This window comes from Fukomys damarensis, unplaced genomic scaffold, assembly GCF_012274545.1.
Source record: "Fukomys damarensis isolate Sample0158 unplaced genomic scaffold, DMR_v1.0_HiC HiC_scaffold_36, whole genome shotgun sequence".
In the NCBI taxonomy this organism is placed as follows: Eukaryota; Metazoa; Chordata; class Mammalia; order Rodentia; family Bathyergidae; genus Fukomys; species Fukomys damarensis.
In genome coordinates, this window is record NW_022900948.1 from 13097197 (window position 1) to 13110704 (window position 13508).

Genomic DNA, 13508 nt, shown 5'->3' on the forward strand with positions numbered 1-13508 from the left:
CAGCCGCTGCAGCTGCCGCCCGCCTCGTGAAAGGAGCAGGCTGAGGCGAGAAGCCAGGTAGGAGCGCCTCTCCCGAGGCTAGGGGGGTCCTGGAGATCCCGCTCCCGCGTTCCGTGTGATACCTCAGGACCAGACCCTCTGCTGCCCACCTTTCGGGTCCCAGCGCCCCGCCCTGCCCCTCCCCCCCCGGCTCAGCCCTAACTTCGGGTCCCCTCTGACCCTCTGGACAGCTCTCCTCGCCAGTCCTTCTACTATTCCTGCGGTCTACCGAACCCTCAGACACCTAGGATCAACCTTTTGGGAGCCGCCCCATGTCCTCCCCTAACCGTCCCCTCAAAGTGTCCCCGCAGTGACATCCCGACCGACTCGAACCCGTAGTCATCATTGTACCCAAATCTTTGTCTCCCCTGTGGCGGCGCGGCCGCTCAGCACCCAGGTTCGCGACGGCAGCTGGGGCCTCGGGTCCTCTCCACCCAGCGCCCATGGTCCCCGGTTTCCAAATTGCCCTCTGCTCGACGCCAGTTTCGGATCTCCCTCTTTTTAATTTGTACCTTTGGCTTGACAGTTTGCCTGTCCCTAGCTACTGGGCTCACCAGCCTCGAAGGGCAGGGTGATCTCTATGATGACCTAGGTTCGCTGTGGACGGCCTGGCCAGACTGTGGCTTGTGGGGCTGCCCTGAAGGCAAGGACTATACACTATTCATCTGTGTTCCCCCAGTCCTAGCACAGTGCCCTGCACGTGCTATCACTTACGGGTGGAGGAGTGAATGAATGAGCCCAAAGCGGAGGCTGTGGGCAGTGCTCTCCTGGGGAAGGTGTCTTTAATTACATAAAGAGGGGCATTTGGGGGATTACTTCAATCATTTAGCATAAGAATATATCCAGCCTTTCATTCATCTAATCTTATTTACAGTCTCTGTGTGTCAGCTGTTTTGTTTATGTTCTATCCCCACCCCCACCCCCAAAAGGTAGGCCTGCGGTGGGTCGCAGAAATTCTTATTGGTTATTCCTCAGAGGCTACCCACATACTCTTGATCTTTGAAATTGGCCTAGGTTACTGCTCCTCCTCCCCCCCTGAATTCTACCTGATCCCTTGGGGAAGAGTTCTAGAGGCCTGCCACAGCCCTTAAAGCTGACTTAATCTAGTTGGTCAGCTGGTGCTTCAGGATAGGTTGGAGGCATTAAGTACTTCAGTTATTGTACCGTTTAGGGAGGGGGCAGCCCCTTTCTCTCAGAAATAAAGGACAGACATCCCGTGCAGGTGTAATGTTATAGAGTTATAAAGTTAAATTACATTAGGATAAAGTCATGTGGGCCATTTATATCACTTCGGATCAGTCAGGCAAGGGTTACCACAGTGTAAATGATAAACAAGAACTTTTATGATAAACAAGCCTTTGAAGATGGAATTCTCAAACAGTAGCGCCTGAAACTTGTTGATTCCTAGGAGGATGATCTGAGCAGATTTCATTTTCTGAGGGTAAGACAGGGTTCAGGAACCTCACTTTTAGCCCAGATTCCAAGGGAAGTAAGTAGGTGTATTGCTGAATGATGAAACACTGGCTAACAAGCTCTGGGAGTTTATAAAGTAGAAGTAATTGCTTAACTAGTAGTAGCATGTTGTAGCCAGTGCTCAAAGTAGTAGCAAATAAAACAGTGATTGTGGGGTCTAGAGAAGTAGCCAGTGGCAGTGTACACTACTTGCCTACCAGGGGGTCCCTGGGTTCACTTCCCAGCACTACAAAACATAATAGGTATTCCCGAAGAGACCACAGATGTTAAGCAGTAGTATCGCTCAGTGAAAGGAAAGCAGATACAGTCATTGTCCTTTGTGTTATGTGCGCCCCTCTGCAGCAGCCTTTGGGGCACTTAACCACCTCTTCTGCTTACATGTTTTTGTTTTGTTGTTGTTGTTTTTTTTCTTCTTTTTATTTATTTGGTACCGACCTGCTTTCCTAATGTTTTGTTTGTTTGGTTGGTTAGTTTCTTTGGTACCAGGGATCGAACTCCGGACCTTGTGCTTGTGAGGCAGATGGTGGCACCACTGAGCTAAATCCAGGCCCCATGATTTCCTAATTTTTATGTTGGTGTTTAAGGTACCTTTTTGAAGCCAAGCCCATCATAACTAGAGGCTAGGTACGCTCTCCCCCATTTCTATCTTTGATTTGTCCCTCTCCACTTTCTTTCTTCCACCCTCTGACGTGTCTTTCTAAAAAGTAAGTCTTAGATCATAGAAATTCAATGTAGGGAGGGGTTCAGTAATTTTTTTCTTTCTTTCTTTCTTTTTTTTTGGGGGGGGGTAACCAGTGTATTTTTTTAATGGGCTTTTCCTGCCTAGGCTCCCAGTTAAGACCTCAGTAACCCCAGAACACTCTGGATTATTTATTTTCTTCACAGTTCCAATACTTCAGAGCAATGTCAGATAAAATACGGGATGCCCAGTTAAATTTGGATTTCAGATAAACAAGAGTCCTATATATTTACTTGCTAAATCTAGCAACTCTAGTTCATGGGGAGGCTTATGTGTTCTATTTTTCTCTCTGGAACTTGCCTGCAAATTTAGGACAATAACTCACTCTTTTCTTCCTGTTACTCATACACAATAACTGCACCCTGTTAAAAGTCACTTGACTGAAAAGATGGCTAACTGTAAGTTATGGTAAGAGTAGGCTGTATAAGATGGCCTGATTGATAAGTGTTGAGGTTGCCCACAAAACGCCCACTCAAACATTGCATATAATATTGTTATTTCTGTCAAATGAATCTGCCTTGCAATGAGAGCTTTTTTTTGAGTGGCCAGATATCAATATTGCTCAAACAGAGCTGACAGCAGGCATGGAGGTTGGGTGTTTTACCAAATTTACTCTTTTTTAAAAATTACAGTAAAGTATACATTAACATCAAATTTATCATTAGCCATTCTCAAGTGTCATAAGTGTCACGTATAGTCACATTATTATACAGCGGTTATCACTAACCGTTTTTAGAACTGTTTTCAAAATCTTCCACACTCTGCTAATAAGACTAATTCGTCATTCCCCCACCCTCTTGTACTCTGGCAACCACCATTCTACTTTCTGTCACTGTAAATTTGATTTTGTAGATACCTCCTGTAAGTGGAATTTTATGACATTTGCCTCCGGGATTGGTTAATTTTACTTAAAATTAGGCCCTTAAGGTTCATCCACGTTACAACTTATGTCAGAATTTCCCTCCTTTGCAAGGCTGAATAATACTCCATATGTATACATAGATTCCACATTCATTTTATCCATTTATCTGTTGAGGGACACTTGGATTGCTTCCACCTTTGGCTATTGTGAATAATGCTGGCATGAACATGAGTGTACAAATATGTTTTCAAGTTCCTGCTTTCAGTTGGGCGTGGTATATACCCAGAGATGGAATTGATGGGCTATATGATAATTTTATCTTTAATTTTTTAAAGAACTGCCATACTGTTTTCTATAGTAACTACATTTTACATTCTCACCAGGAGTGAAGAAGAGGGCCAATTTTTTCACCTCCTTGACAACACTTGCTATTTTCCAGTGTTGTTTTAATAACCATCCTGATGAGTATAATGATACAATGTGGGGCATCCTGGTGTATCTCTATAGGCTGTGTATATCCAATTCATTGGAGAACTCTCTGTTCAGTTCTTTTCCCATTTTGAACTGGGATTTTTGTTTTCTGTTGTTGAGTTATAATCGTTTGGTAGATATTTTAGACATTAATCCCCTGTCAGATCTATGGTTTGTGAGCATTTTCTCCCATTCCATGGGTTGCCTTTTCATTTTCTTCTTATCTTTTAATGCACAAAAGTTTTTAGTTTGGATCTGGTTTTAGTTTGGGGGTTTTTTGCTTTTGTTTTTGTTTTTGTTTTTGTTTTTGTTTTGTACTGGGGATTGAACTCTGGTCCTTGTGCTTGCAAGGCAGGCGGGGGAACCACTGAGCTAACTCCCTGGCCCCCGGTTTTAGTTTTGAGACATGTATCACTGTGTAGCACAGGCTGGCCGCAAAGGCAGCATTACCACAATAATACCCAGCTACGAGTTTTTAATTCTGAAGTCCAATTCATTTCTTTTTTTCTTTTGTTATTACCAGATTCAATGACATGAAGTTTTACCCATTTTCTTCTAAGTTTTTAAAAATAGTTTTAGCTCTCATGTTTAAGTCTTTCATGCATTTTGAGCTAACTGTATGTGATTTAAATAAGGAACATGATGGGCCAGGGATTCAGTGGTTCTGCTGCCTGCTTCACAAGCCGAAGGACCTGAGTTCTATCCCTGGTACCAAAAAATAAAAAATAAAATAAAATAAATAAGGCCCATGATAAGGGTTCATTCTTATGCATGTGGAGAGCCACATTTCCCAACATCATTTGTTGAAAAGATTATCCTTTGGCAATTGAATAGGCTTGGCACCCCTGTCTAAAATCATTTGACCAGATATGTAAGGATTCATTTTTAGGCTGTCTACTCTATTTTCTTGGTCTGTACATATACCAATGCCATTACTATTTTGATGACTTTAACTTTATATTAAGTTTAGGAAATGGAGAAATAAATATAAGTCCTCCAACATTTTCTTTTTAAAGATTGTTTTGGCTGTTTGGGATCTCTTGAGAATCCTATGAATTTAAGATGGATTTTTCTATTTCTGGGGGAAGAAACATTGTTGCTCTTTTGGTAGGGATTGTTTTGAACCTCCAGATCACTTTGAGTAGTATTGGTCTCTTAAATGTGTTAAATTTTCTGTTCATGAACACATAATTTTGCTCTTATTTGTGTCTTTTTTAATTTCTTCCAGCAACACTTTATATTTCTCACCATATAGGTTTTTCACTGCTTTGGTTAAATTTATTCCTAAATTGTGTGTATATAGCAGGAGAGGCATGGTGATGCATCCCTATAATCCCTGCACTCAGGAAGCTGAGGCCAGAGGATTGCCATGAGTTCAAGGCCAGCCTGAACTACATAGTGAGACCCTATCTCAAAAACAAAAACAAAAAACATGAACCAAAAATATAGGACAATAAGCTCTAAGATATCTGTGGTGTTTTTAATTTCTTATATGAGATCCAGGGGACAAAGACAATGGATTAATAATTCAGTGAAGAGAAAATTTCTGGCTAGAATTTAGTTATCTTAGAATCCAGAGTCGTCTGTACTTAACTTGTTTATCTGAAGATCCTGAAATCTATATTTGACTTGTTTATGTTTTTATACTTCCATGCTTCCTTTCTTTTCCTGTATATTCTTTTCAAAAATAAAAGCAGCTTTATATTTAGTGTACTTAGGAGAAAATGGAAAGTTATTTTTATTCATGCTCAGGTAAGAAAAAAAGAGGAGCAGAATACTCCTAAACACAGTGTGGATGATTACAGTTGACCCAAGACAAAAAGCAAAAATGCTAAGGGAGGAAGTTGGAGACCTATTACCAGTCCTCTACATTCTAGAGGTGGTTTCTCTTCTAAAATGTTCTTATTCTTTAAAGGTGTTTTCTTTTCTGTTAGTGTAAAGGTACAGCCAAATTTTGTGATCCAGAACAGTTTTTTATCTGAGAGTTCTGAGTAGCTGTAGTTTTTCTTGTATGATGGTAATGATTTCCTTTTAAATATTCCCCAAAGAACAGTAATTTAAACATTTATTTTTGGTTTGTGTATTTTGCTGTGCTAGAGATTAAACCCAGAGCCATGTACATGTTAGGCAAGTGCTATAGCACTGAGCTAGCTGCATATCCAGCCCTTTTATTCATTTTTATTTTGAGATAGTATCTCCCTCTTTGTTTTTTTGCTGTGTAGCCTAGGCTGACCTTAGTAATAGTGATCCTCCTGCCTCAGCCTCTTTAGTGTTAATTATAGGTGTGCACCACCATGCTTGACTGATTTAAGCATTTCTGTCTCACTTATCTACTACAAACTACCCAAAACTTAATGGCTTAATACAACAGATTGTATTTTTAGGCTGGCTGAGTAGGTTTCTGGTTTTGTTTTGGTTTTTTTTTCCCAACCATAAAAAAATTTTAAAAGGTGGGGTCCAGGATTTAGCTCAGCAGTATCACACCTGCCTTGCAAATGCAAGGTCCTGAGTTCGATCCCCAGTACCAAAAACAAAAAAAACAAAAAAAAAAACAAAAACAGTTCTAGCATGGTTTTGGGGTTTTTTTTGTTTTTTTGAGCCATGTAGTTCAGGCTGGCGTTGAACTCACTGTACAGCCCAGGCTGGCCTTGCACTCTTGATGATCCTGCTGCCTCAACCTGGGATTACAAACACGTGACCACATGTTTAGGCATGTTTTGAATAGGCTTACCACTAGAATCCATTAAAGCTCCCAAAATGATTACTTTGAAGGTTGTCCCTTATTCTACACCTTTAAAATAGTATTATCTTTACACTTATAGCTGTAGTTAATTTCTTACTGTTTCGATTGATATGATGGTTTATAGTATATGATTTAGCTAACATCCAACACACTAGCCTTCAGCCTTGTTTGTTGATTTATAGTGGTTGGAGAAGGTAAGCCTGGAAGCAGGACTGCCTATCTACTCCATGATGCATTTGTGAGTCCTGACAGCCAGTTAACAAGGAGCACTGATCTCATGAGCAAAAAGACAGCTGTGGTTTTTTTTTTAACTGTATTATGAGACTCTTAGTAAAGAACAGGGTTTCAAACTTATTTTTTCAGAGGGGAGCCCTTTGTTTAAATATATTTGGCAGGAAAGGGAACACAAAAAGATAAGAGCTGTTTTGATTGAATTGGGAGTAATCTGTTCATCTCTCTTCTTCCTTTGCTCTACATTTTCTTCCCTTTTCTGTAGTCCCCTGAGGAAGCTCTGTAAAGCAATTTGAGAGTCACAGATGAAGATGTGTCTCCTGCTAAGTCATGATTCCAAAAGAAAAAGAGGCTAAGGGAAGTAGTTGGGTTTGGGATCTTATAATCTTCAACTGACTACCCACTAGTAGCTAACAGTGGTTTGAGAGAAATATGAACAAATTATGTACTGCATGTATAGGGTCCTCAAATTCCTGTGAAACCCTAGGTCTTTATGTAATGAGCTGATTGGAATCAGGAATGATGTGAATCCTTTTAGCCTAATACCTATGCTAGTTTGTTGACCTCTTTTAACCCAGAGTTAAGAAAAGTTTTTGTAGTCATAGTTTGTAGTTTATTTTACTTTGATTGTATTTATTTTATTTATTTTGGTATTTTGAGACAGGGTCTTAGTGTGTATTTAGGCTGGCCTTGATCTTGGGCTATATAGCCCAAGCTGGCCCCAGACTTGCAGCAGTCCTCCTGCCTCAGCCTTCTGAGTGCTAGGATTACAGATTTGCACCACCATGCCCTGCACTTTGTAGTTTATAATTTTAAAATAATCTTTGTTTTTACCGTATTTGATAAAGTGTGTATTTACTTATTTACTTTATTATTTTTGTGATACTGGGATTAAACCCAGGACCTTCACACTGAACTACATCCCAGCCTTTTTTTATTATTTTAATTTTGAGACAGGGTCTCATTAAGTTGCTTAGTTGTTCAGGCTGGGCTCAAACTTGACATCTTCCTTCCTCAGCTTTTCAGAGTTCTGGTATGCCCTGCCACCCTGGGCAGTAATGTATTTGCCTTTTAAAAATATACACTGGGGCCGGGGATTTATCTCAGTGGCACTATGCCTACCTCATAAGTGCAATGTCCTGAGTTTGAGCCCTGATACCAAAAGAAAAATAAAATATACATTGAACACTGGAAGGCTCTGCACCTTTTCTCTTTTGAGTACTATTGATTTCTTTGTCCAAACTTTTATAGAATATGGTTCTCAAACTTTAGGATACAAAAACTTCGCACTGATCACCCCTGAAGTTTTGATACAGTGAGTCTGGCCTGGGCCCCAGGTATTTACCTGCCTGATAAATTCCCACGTGAGGCGCATTCTCCTGTCCACAGACCACATTTCGAGTAACTGCTCCTAGACCCAGTCTCTGTTCTCAGCCCCTTACTTAGTGGAACTAATATTTGATCAATGTAAGGACTTTTTTTTTCTTTTTTAAAGAAAATACTACAGTGCATCAGGCCTAAGAAATGAAAGTATAATATGCATCTGAGAGTGTGATTTAGGATATATCACACTGGGTTTTCTTCTTTTAGAGATTATGATTATAAATCTCTAACTCGTGATTAAGAGTTGGTGGAAATTGATAAAGAAAATGCTGTCCCTCAGACAGTAACAGAAAATGCTTAAAATTAAATGCCTTTGCCTTTTTTTTTGGTACCGGGGATTGAACTCCGGCCCTTGCATTTGCGAGGCAGGCACTGAAACCACTGAGCTAAATCCCCAGCCCGATTAAATTCCTTTTGTGAAGAAAGATGAAGTGAAGGGCACATTTCCCTTTGGAACGTCAAAATGCTAAAATATTTTATCTTTTTCTGATTATCAGTGAAATATGTACTCACTATAAAGAATCTACAAAATAAAACAGATACAGAAAGAGATATGTTGTTGGACAGTTCTTAGAAGTTACATTTTGAATAGTTTATGGATCATATTTAAACAGTGTTTTTGTTTGAAAACAAAACAGTGGTTAAATATTATGGTATAAATTCCATAATTTATTTAACCCAAATGTTAGACATTTGTGGGAGTTTTAAAAATAGTTTTACACCTTTGTAAAAAAATTTTTAATATTGCTGGGGATTTAGCTCAGTGGTTCCAGTGCCTGCCTCACAAGTGCAAGGACCAGAGTTCGATCCCCGATGCCAAAAAAATAATTTTTTTTTAAATAATAACAACTTTACACAAAATCTTTTATCCACATTTCTGAAAATTTTCAAGGTTTGCCTTTTTTTTTTTTAATTTGGCAGATTGAAACCATGGTCGTCTGCGTGCTAGGCAAGTGCTGTACCACTGAGTTATATTCTTAAACAGAATTTTAGAAGTGGAATTACTGAGTTAAAAGCTTTGCACATTTTTAAGACTTGAAAATATATATGTTTATACATATTTTTCCCAAGCTTGATATGAAGTTTACATGCAAATATATTTATATTTATATATTTATATTGGCCATTATGATTGCTTCTCGGCCTTTGGCTAAGATCAAGTGTATATTGGCCATTATGGTTTCAATTTGAGGTGTCTTGATTGCCAGCTGTTCGGCTCTTTGGGAAGTGGTTGGATTATGCAGACTGACTTCAGGTAAATTAGTCCATTGATGAGATCATAACTTGATGGCATTATTGGGAAATAATGAAGCAGGAGGTGGGCTACTTGGAGAGAGTGGATCATGGGGACATGATCTTATATCTGTTCCCTTGTTGCTACCTCTCTTTCTCTTTCTGCTGCCTACCTGCCATGAGATGAGAAGTTTTCCTCTACCACGCCCTGCCACTGTGATGTTTCTGCCTCACCACCTGCTGAAAAGCAGTTAGCCAGCTAATCATGGCCTAAAACGAAACCATGAGCCAAAATAAATCTTTCCTCCCTTAAGTTGATCTTGTCAGGTATTTTGTGGCAGTGACAAAAAAAGCTTACTAACATGTATAAAGTGCAAATCTTAGCTGAGCACAGTAGTGTGTATGCCTGTAACCTCAGCCACTCGGGATGCCAAGGCAGGAAGATCACATCTTTGAGTCCAGCCTGGGCAACTTAGTGAGACTGTCTCAAAACAAAATTGAAAAAGGATTCAGTGGTAGAGCACTGAGTATGAGAGCACTGGGTGTGAAGCCCTGGGTTCAGTCCCTAATAAAAAGAAAAGTATCAGTTTTACTTACCTTTACTAGAATTAATATTATTTTGTCTGATAATTGATAGGCAAATGATGGTATTTTACTGTTTTCATGTTAAATCTTTTTGAATGTTCATTAACTGTCCTATGAACTATTTGCTTATATCCTACCCATTTTTTCTACTAAGGTCTTAATTTTAAGAAAAATAAGCTAGCCACAGCAAGTGTATTATTCCACTTGTATGAGGTATCTGAAATAGTCAAAATCATAGAAACAAAAAGTAGGATGGTGATTTCAGGGGGAGAGCAGGAAAGTGAAGCTGCTGTTCAGTAGTCATAAAGTTTCAGTAACACAAGATGAGTAAACTCTAGAGATCTGCTGTAAAATATTTTGCTTATAGTTAACAATATTGCACTGTAGTATTAGGATAATCTCATGTTATATGTTCTTACCACAGTTTTTTTTTTTATTAGTTTTTAGTTATTGGTTAACATAAACTCTTTTTTCTTTAACAGTACTGGGGATTGAACCCAGGGCCTTTGCACTGAGTTACATCCCAGCCAGCCCTTTTTATTTTTTATCTTGAGGGTCTTCCTGAGTTACTAAATTGCCTGGGCTAGACTCTTAACTTGTGATCTTCCTGCCTCACCCTCCCAGAATGTTGGTGTTACAATTGTGTACCACAATGCCCAGCTTCACATAAATTCTTTTACATTTTGTTATTTGCAGAATTTTCATTGTTTGCCTTTTAATTTTGTTTGTGAATTTTAACATATAAAATTTTACAGTTGTATGTGGTCAAATCTTTAGTCTTATAATTTCAATAGTCCTTCTTTCACCAAATACCCTGAGTCTTAAGTCTTGAGTCGGGGAATTCTGGGCTCAGTATCTGAGGAACTTGTTTCACAGACAATGTTCTCTATCTGAGCTCCCTCCCGACACACCCACCCCAACATTTCTGCTCTTTTTAAGAGCCCAGTTGTTTGATCTTCTTTCTGAAACCTTGCCTGATCATCCTGTGAAAACTTGAATATGATTTAGCAGTGCACAGTGCCACAGGCCTGTAATCTCAGCACTCAGAAGGGAGGCTGAAGTAGGAAGATTGAGAGTTCAAGGCTAGCCTGAGCTGCATAGTGAGACCCTGTCTCAAAAAAAAAGAAATGTGTGTGTGCGCGCGCGCCCGCTTCCAGTGGCCATGTCTGGGGTTTCATTATAACAATTAACATGTTATTTGTAGAACTATAAATTCCATGAACCCAGGAATAAACTATCCAAATTCCAGATCTCTCAGATACTGAGGGAAAACTTGGGCTGTTTTTTAAATTCTTCATGTATTACAAATGACTGAAATCCAAACCAAAATTATAATAACGTTGGTGTATTTTAAATATTTAATTAACACATTATTTTAATGCAGAAACTGTTGGATTTAGGGCATTGCAAAAGTCCCGAAACAGGAAAATTACCGTCATCTTAGAAAAACTGAAAGAAAGTCGGTATAGCCACAAGTGTCCCTTACATCTGACAAACTCAGCTCCGGAATCTGTCGATGATCCTGACATAAGCAGTTTCAAGTAGTGATGGGAAGTGAAATGAGACAGGAAAAGGTTCAAGAGTGAATGGAAAATTGAGTAAGCAAGTAAGTAGTAAAATTGAAGGCTGGCTATTAAAAAGACCAGAACAGTAGGATAATCCCCAGAGATTAATTTGGAATCAAGAGATTTATCTTTAAATTAGTATACAGAGTCCACCACAACAAAATTATACATCAGGAAAAGAAAAACTTGGGTAAATATTTTAGTACTACATTTATTGAAACATCATGAGATTAATAATACAAGTTACTTTTGGCCTCTAAATTAAAAAGAGTTGTGCAAAGTGGTGCTCATTAGCTTCCAGGCATTTATTAGTACAGTGAACTGCTGAGGTATGTATACATCTTTTGGCTGGCTCTGTATATTTATCACCTTAATAAATGCACGTGGAAGGCAGGATGTTACAGCTGGTATCTAGCTGGTATCCCCAAAGCCTTATGCAGTGATATGTGGGGCTTTTTCAAAGGTGACAGAATCTAGAGTGCGTGATGCTGGGATTAAGAGTGTGTGATTACAAAATCAGTCTGTTGATTGTCTTGGCACCACCTCAATCCCAATAGCCTAGATTAAGTATAAAAGAGGCCGAAAGAAGTTGCCAAGGTCGCTTGTTGCTTTGCTACCTTCCGTCCCCCCCCCCATAAACTGTTCCTCCTCTGCAGTGTCTTATCTGCTATGCCACCCTTCCTTGGAGCTAGCTGATTGTGGACTAAACTTGTTGCTTTGCTACCTTCCGTCCCCCCCGCATAAACTATTCCTCCTCTGCAGTGTCTTATCTGCTATGCCACCCTTCCTTGGAGCTAGCTGATTGTGGACTAAAACTTCTACAAATCGTGAGCTAAATAAACCTTTGCTCCTTTAACTTTGGGCATCGGGTATTTTGTCTGAGCAACAAGAAAAGTGACTAAGAATTTGGTACCAGAGAAATGGGATCATTGCTGAACCACTGACTTTGTGGTTCAGGAGCCTTTGGGTATGGCTTGTGGGTAGATTTAGGAAAGATTCAGAGATATAAGCTGAAAAAGTAGAGCTGGAATGGCTTAGGCTGTACTAGATGAGAGATTCTGATCAGAGCTCAGAAGACCAGAAGGCTGATAGAAATTCTGCTGTTAAAGACCAGGCTCAGGAATTTTCTGCTGGAAAAAAGGACTGCATTGGTTGCTGGGCTCCAGATGATGTGTTGTTATGCTTTAGCAGAAAGTTTGTCTGCGTTTTGCTCATGTTGAGGGACTTTGCCTGAGACTGATATTAAGGGCAGTGGACTAATTAATCTGGCAGAAATTTCAAGACTAATGTTGAGGTGGTGACATGACTACCTGTTGAGGGGCTTTTAGCCAGATTTATGTTGAGAATCAAGAGCAAAGAGCACAGCAGAATAATTTAAAATGATTTGAGTTTGCCCAGAAAGGAAACTCCTGTAAAGTTTCAACCCGCAAAGATAGAGCAGAGGGGATCTTGATTGCTGAGAACAACAGGAGAATAGAAAAAATGGCCTGAGGGGCATCACAAGAACCAGCAGGACTTTAACCTTTACAGTCTCAAAATTGCAAAAGTGAAAGACTTTGCTTTCAGAAGAGAGTACCAGAGTACCATGGTCCAGAATGGCGGCAGCCAAGGGAAGCTATTTCTCAGGCTTTCGTTCATAGGCTTTGGACCCATAGAGGAGAGAGAAAAGGAAGCCTGGCAACTGCTCCCTCTGGCAGCAGACTTTGGCATCATCCACATGGCATTGGTTTTAGGTGCATGCAGAATACAAGAGTTAGGGGGTCAGGAAGGCTTTTACCAGATTTCAGGAGAAGGCCCAGGAGGCCAGGCAGTGTACCCTTAGAGGGCAGTGTGTGAAGCTATGAGTGAAACTGAAGGTGCACTGGAGACCCCAGAATTTTGGAGAAGCCAGGAATGTGGATTGTCTGAAGAAATGCAAGGAGGGAGAAGAGTCAACCCCAGAGAAAAGCTTGGGAGCTACAACTAACAGAGTGCAGTAGGGGTGGAGCCACCCAAGCTGCTTAGGGACTGAAACCTCTATAAACTGTGAGCTAAATACACCTTTCCTCCTTTAACTTTGGGCATCAGGTATTTTGTCTCGGCAATGAGAAAAGTAACTAAGACATTGGGTGAGGTAGTGCATGCCTGTAATCCCAGCTTTGTGGGAGGCTGAGGCAGGAGGATTGTAAATTCAAGCCCAGCATG

At 40.0% G+C, this 13508-nt stretch overlaps 1 protein-coding gene across 1 annotated transcript in view; it reads left to right on the plus strand.

Moving 5' to 3' along the window:
- The window catches only part of Rusc2 (RUN and SH3 domain containing 2), a 60248-nt gene continuing 46740 nt past the window's right edge, over positions 1-13508 (plus strand). Inside the window, exon 1 of the mRNA XM_010619314.3 lies at positions 1-57. The gene's annotated coding sequence lies outside the window, so the exon portion shown is untranslated. The remainder of the gene's footprint in view (positions 58-13508) is intronic.